The 6112-nt window shown below is 44.1% G+C and overlaps 1 pseudogene; it reads right to left on the bottom strand.

The window, feature by feature from the left end:
• Nucleotides 1–2765: 2765 nt before the first annotated feature.
• On the bottom strand, nucleotides 2766–4029 carry LOC100964696 (annotated as a pseudogene).
• Nucleotides 4030–6112: the final 2083 nt, after the last annotated feature.

The raw sequence follows: 6112 nt of genomic DNA, 5'->3' as shown, positions 1-6112 counted from the left end.
TGTGATGTGGGCTACTCTTACTGGAGTTAGATGATATCTCAAAGTGGTTTTGATTTGCATTTCTCTGATGATTAAAGAGATGATGAGCATTTTTTCTTGTGTCTCTAGGCCATGTGCCTGTCTTCTTCAGAAAAGTTTCTGTTCAAGTCTCTTGCCCCAAAAGAAATGGGTTTATTAGTTCTTTTCTTATTGATTAGTTCTCTGTGGATTTTGGTTATCAGACCTTTGTCAGAAACAGAGCCTGCAAAAATCTTCTCCCATTCTGAAGGCTATTTGCTTTACTTACTGTGCTCTTGGCTGTGCAAAAGCTTTTTTGTTTGATTGGATCCCAGTAATGTATTTTTGGTGTTGCTTCATTTGCCTGGGGGGTCCTCCTCATAACATATTCTCCCAGGCCAATTTCTTCAAGTGTTTTCCCTGCACTTTCTTCTAGTGTTTTTATAGTTTCATGTCTTAAGTTTAAATCTTTTATCCAGTGAGAATGAATTTTTGTTAATGGTGAAAGGTGGAGGTCCAGTTTCAGTCTTCTGCAGGTCGCCAGCCAGTTCACCCAGGACCATTTGTTTTTTTCCCCCACTTAATACCCAGGGGGCAAAGTTGGTGCAGGGAAAAGGGGACACTCACACAATCATTTGCCCTGTGAGGGGGTGACGGGGATCTCATCTCTTGTTACCTGTCTCAGTTATTCTCTAAGCACTCACATGCACACAATTCCAACCCATTTCTAACCTGGGCAGCCTTGATCTCCCACTCAAACTTAGTCTTAGGAAGCAAACCAACACTCCCCTAGGCCCTATGAGGGGAAGTCCGACCACACCCTTGGAGTTCTCTCAGTCACGCCACATCGGCACACTCTCATACACCTCTCAATAGGCCTGTGGGCAATTGAACACCCCAGGGGGTTGATCAGACCCCTACTTCAACTCAAATGGTAGGAACCCTGGATCAATCTTTGCTTTAGACATATCCCAGTGGATATGGGGATCAACCCCTGGATCAATCCTTGCTTTAGACATATCCCAGTGCAGGTACCAGTTGCTGCATGCCAGTTCCTCCTGGTGTTTGACTCCGTGACAACCCGACAATGGGGTCTTTCTCTGCCCAGTTGAGGCATCCACACAAGGAGGCCAAGCTGCCTCCCTGGCATGCTCAGAGGTTCACGTTTCCCAGACTGATCAGGGGCCCCTCACATGTGTGTCCAGAGTATTGGTGGCAAGTATCAGGTGGGTCTTCTCTTCACAGGTGATCTTGCTTCCTGGTCAGGGAACCAACAATGTTGCAGGAAAACTAGGCCCAATGGAGAGAAAGAGTACCCAAACACCATGTTTATAGGAGGAAGGGCTTTTATTTCAGCCAGTGGAACTTATGGCATAGAAAAATTCGAGTGCAAAGCCTCGTTTGCATAAAAAGTTTATTGGTTGCTTCTAGGGATAAGGCTTAGATACCTTTGGGAATCATTATTCAGCCTACCACACGCTCCTTCCGAAAAACTGACAAGTGGTAAGAGGTAGTTGATTATCATGGGAAGTTCAGTCTAATCTTCTGATGTGGAAAGATTTTTGGTTTTTTGTTGTTGTTGTTATTGTTGGGTATGTATTTGTTTATTGAGACAGAGTCTCACTCTGTCACCCTGGGTAGAGTGCTGTGGCATTATAGCTCACATGAACCTCAAAGTCTTGGGCTCAAGAGATTCTCTTGCCTCAGCCTCCTGAGTAGCTGGAATTACAGATGTCTGCCACAATGCCTGACTAGTTTTTCTATTTTTTAGTAGAGACAGGGTCTTGCTCTTGCTCTTGCTCTTGCTCAGGCTGGTCTCAACTCATGACTTCAAGCAATTCACCTACCTCAGCCTCCAAGAGGGCTAAAATTACAGGCATGAGCCACTGTGCCTGGCCAGATTTGGAAAGTTTTGTGCAAGTCAAGCCCCCTAATGATGACAAGAGCTTGGTATGATGCCATTAGCATAGTTCCCTGCAATTGGCAGCTTATTTACATACCTTATGTTAATTATATACAGTTATTGCACAGTATCCACAGGAAATCAGTTCCAGGACCTCACCTTGAATACGCAAATCCACAGATGTTCAAGTCCCTTATATAAAGTAGCCTAATACTCATGTATAACCTGCACACATCCTCTCATGTACTATAAATCATCTCTATTGCTTAGCAACACTTATGAGAAGCAGTGAGTGCCTCTAAAAATAAATAAATAAAATAAAAGCTGAATTGCCAAGTCAACCTATATGGAACAAAATGCCCAAAGGTACTAAGATTATCTAAATTATATATATATGTGTATTTATTTTTTACCTTTTGCAATAAAACTTATAAAACAAAAACAGACAAATATGCACATGCAATTTACAGCTTTTCCAACTTGATCCTTGTGCTTCAATGGAACTCTTTAGTTTTGTCTTTCAGCATAACATTGTCTTCAAATGTATTCTTTCCTATACCAGGATAGCAGTCTCTGAGGAACCACTCAAAAAAGCACATACTTTGGGTGGCACCTGTGGCTCAAAGGAGTAGGGCACTGGCCCCATATGCTGGAGGTGGCAGGTTCAAAACAAGCCCTGGCCAAAAACTGAAAAAAAAAAAAAAAAGTAGTGGTACTTTGATGAAGGCACTCCGACTCTGCTCAAAGCAAAAACTAGTATGATCCTTTTGTAAAATTTTCTTTTTCTCTGAAAAGGGCAAGCAAGGGTGCATGTACAGTGTGGAGAACTGTCAGGGTTGTGGGAATATTCCAGGGTCTCTGGATCTTAGGCCCCAATAAGCACCTCCATGATGTGGTCCAGCACTGTGAGGTCCTTTTTGAAAAGCTGACTCGGAGTGACAGGCTGACTGCTCTAAGGAGCCAGTTTTCAGGAGGTCACTGACACAGGGCCATTGTTGAGGCTGTCCCTGATGAGGATGTGCAGGGTCAAAATAGACATATCAGTGTGGGCAAATAACATGTCATCCAGGGTCAAGTCTGTCAGGAAACCGATGGATGTGGTTATTCCAAAATTCCCAGGCAGGGAGTGTCTATCAGTTTTGAATCGTCCTGAAGCTCTCCTGGGGCCCGTCGGATTTCTGGATGCTGGACTCACTAGAGGTCCCTTTTAAACTGTCGGTCGCTGCCGCTGCAGCCTCTGTAGAGGTAGATATGGGACAGCTGGTTGATCTAGTCTAAGGTGGAGGAGAAACGGTGTTTTGCTGGAGGTGGGGAGACTGGAGGTGAGTGTTTGGTGGAAACCCTGGTCTGCATGGCCTGGGAAGTGCAAAAAGTATCCTGAAGAAGGGAGGCTGGGGCAAGGCAAGCCTGGGGCGTAATGCTTCCAGATGGACAGGTTGCAGGGATGGACAGGAGGGGACCCAGGTGGCTGAAGAGGGGTCGGGCCTCTTGATAGGTAGCTATCAGTCAGCCCCTCTGCAGGCTGGGAGGAGGACGTGAACCTGGGCCTCAGGCTGCCTTCCTGTTTGAGTGATCCTCCTGGATCTGCCTCAACATGTTGTTCATTAAAATGGTCTTTGGGCCGGGCACAGTGGCTCATGCCTGTAATCCCATAACTTGGGAGACTGAGGTGGGTGGATTGCCTGAGCTCACGAATTCAAGACCAGCCTGATAAAGAGCGAGAGCCCCGCCTCAGCCCCCCGTGTCTGAAAAAAAAATAATAATAACCTGGTGTCCTGGCGGGCGCCTGTAGTCCCAGCTACTTGGGAGGCTGAGGCAAGAGAATTGCTTAAGCCCAAAAGTTTGAGGTTGCTGTGAACTGTGACGGCAGAGCACTCTACCAAGGGCGACAAAGTGAGACTCTGTCTAAAAAATAAATAAGTAAAATTAAAAAATAAAATAAAATGGTAGTTTGCAAGCTGGGCTCTGTCAGGGGCCTGTGGTTATAGTTTCAGAAGGAAAATGTTGAAGACACTCTGGCGCTGTCAGGCATAAGACACTGTGTATGGATCAGAGGCAGACACAATTTTATCTTCCAGTCCATCTTCACGCTCATCAAACTCTAGTTTTCCTCCTTTACCCAACGCGTATTATCGGCAGCTCCACCTGGGAACTAATGGGTCAGGAGGGGTTTCCGTCCACTCCTGGAGCTGCCCCGACTCCACCCGGAGTGCTGGGCTCCCAGAAGCCGCTAGGTGGCACCAGGCAGCTGGCTGGAGGCGGGACCGAAGCAAAGACTGGCGGTCCTCTGCCTGGGTGCCCTGGCATCGCCCAGCTCCGAGGAGACAGCAGGTGGCGAGGAGGAGCTGAGGAGAAGCGGGAGGCGGGCTGAGGGCACCTAGCCCAGAGAGCCGCAGCGCCTGCCCCAGCCCTCGCCACGCAGGAGCGACAGGGGCCAGCGGGCCTCCCGGACCTCAGATTTCTTTAACCTCAGTTACCCTCACCCCAGGTTTATAATCTATTGTTGTCATATAATTTTGTCATTATTTTAAATGGTCACATTTGTCTGGGTTTACCCACATTTATTGTTTTCCTTTCCGTACTTTATCCTTGACTTATCTGGAATTACTTTACTCTTATCTAAAACACATCCTTTAGTCTTATCGCTGTCTGGGAGAAACGCACACTGAACTCACACAGATTCCAGTATGTCAAGTGTGGGTACTTAAAGTACATAGTTCAAATGAATTTTGAATCAGGCAAAACTAATTTTAATGAAACAAAACTATCCCATGACAAGAGCTTGCCTTAATGTACATTTTCACAATTAAAATAAAAGTGTCTGAACTATCTGTGCTCAAAGATTACTGTGTCATTGCTAACGAATTAGTATGCCTCAATTTCCAAGATAAGAGAAGAATGATTCTCTCGGCAACTTGTCATATGAACACACAGCTGTGCGTGAACACAGTGAATGCTGAAGGATTCAGGGCAACCGGACAACTGAGTTTGACTTATGCTAACCTATTTCATGTCCACTATCTTTTCAGGCTCTTAAACTGTACGCCTTATATAGTGATTATTAAATGTCCTGTGGACATTTCTCAGATTGACAGAGAGAACTTTCTGACATCAGAGTTGAAACTATTAGCCCGTTGATGAGCCAGAACTAGTTTGTCCCAAATCACAACAGTACATTGTCAAATATCAGGAATTTTGTGAGTTTAATTGTGGGTAGCAATCTTTTCCCCATAGAAATGGCTAAACACTACAATTCAGGGCTTGTTTCTTGAGCACCCTATGAACACCACTATTTAAAGTCCATCCATACTTACATTGCTAATTTCCCAGTTAGACCTTATCACTTCATAGAGTGATTTTTCTTTTATTTTTGTTTATTAAATGATAGCTGTGTACGTTAATGCAATCATGGGGTATAGTGTGGTGTTTTAATATACAATTTGAAATATTTTCATCAAACTGGTTAACATAGACTTTGTGTCATTTTCTTAGTTATTGTGTTAAGATGTTTATATTCTACTCTTAGAAAGATCCACTTGTACCCTTGTGGGATAAACCATAGAAGTGATCCCTCTAATCACCCTCCCTCCACCCATCCCCCCTCCCCTCCCCTCCATATTCTTAGGCTATAATTAGGTTATAGCTTTCATATGAAAGCTATAAATTAGTTTCGTAGTAGGGCTGTGTACATTGGATATTTTTCTTCCATTCTTGTGATACTTTGCTAAGAATAATATTTTCCAGCTCCATTCATGTAAACATGAAGGATGTAAAGTTTCCATTTTTCTTTATGGTTGCATAGTATTCCATGGTGTACGTATAGAAAGTTTATTGATCCATTCGTGGATTGATGGGCACTTGGGCTTCTTCCATGACCTGGCAATTATGAATTGGGCTGCAATAAACATTCTGATACAAATATTTTTGTTGTAATGTGGGTTTTGGTCTTCTGTATATATACCTAATAAAGGAATTGCAGGATCAAATGGCAAGTCTATGTTTAGTTCTCTAAGTGTTCTCCAGATGTCTTTCCAAAAGGAACCTATTAATTTGCATTCCCACCAGCAGTGTGGGAGTGTTCCCTTTTCTCCACATCCACGTCAGCAGCTCTAGTTTTGGGATTTTGTGATATGGGCTAATCTCACTGGAGTTAGGTGATATCTCAAAGTAGTTTTGATTTGCATTTCTCTGATGATTAAGGATGGTGAGCAT

Source organism: Otolemur garnettii, unplaced genomic scaffold (genome assembly GCF_000181295.1).
Source record: "Otolemur garnettii isolate 467f Iridium unplaced genomic scaffold, OtoGar3 scaffold00071, whole genome shotgun sequence".
In the NCBI taxonomy this organism is placed as follows: Eukaryota; Metazoa; Chordata; class Mammalia; order Primates; family Galagidae; genus Otolemur; species Otolemur garnettii.
This window is presented reverse-complemented; position numbering and strand designations above follow the sequence as displayed.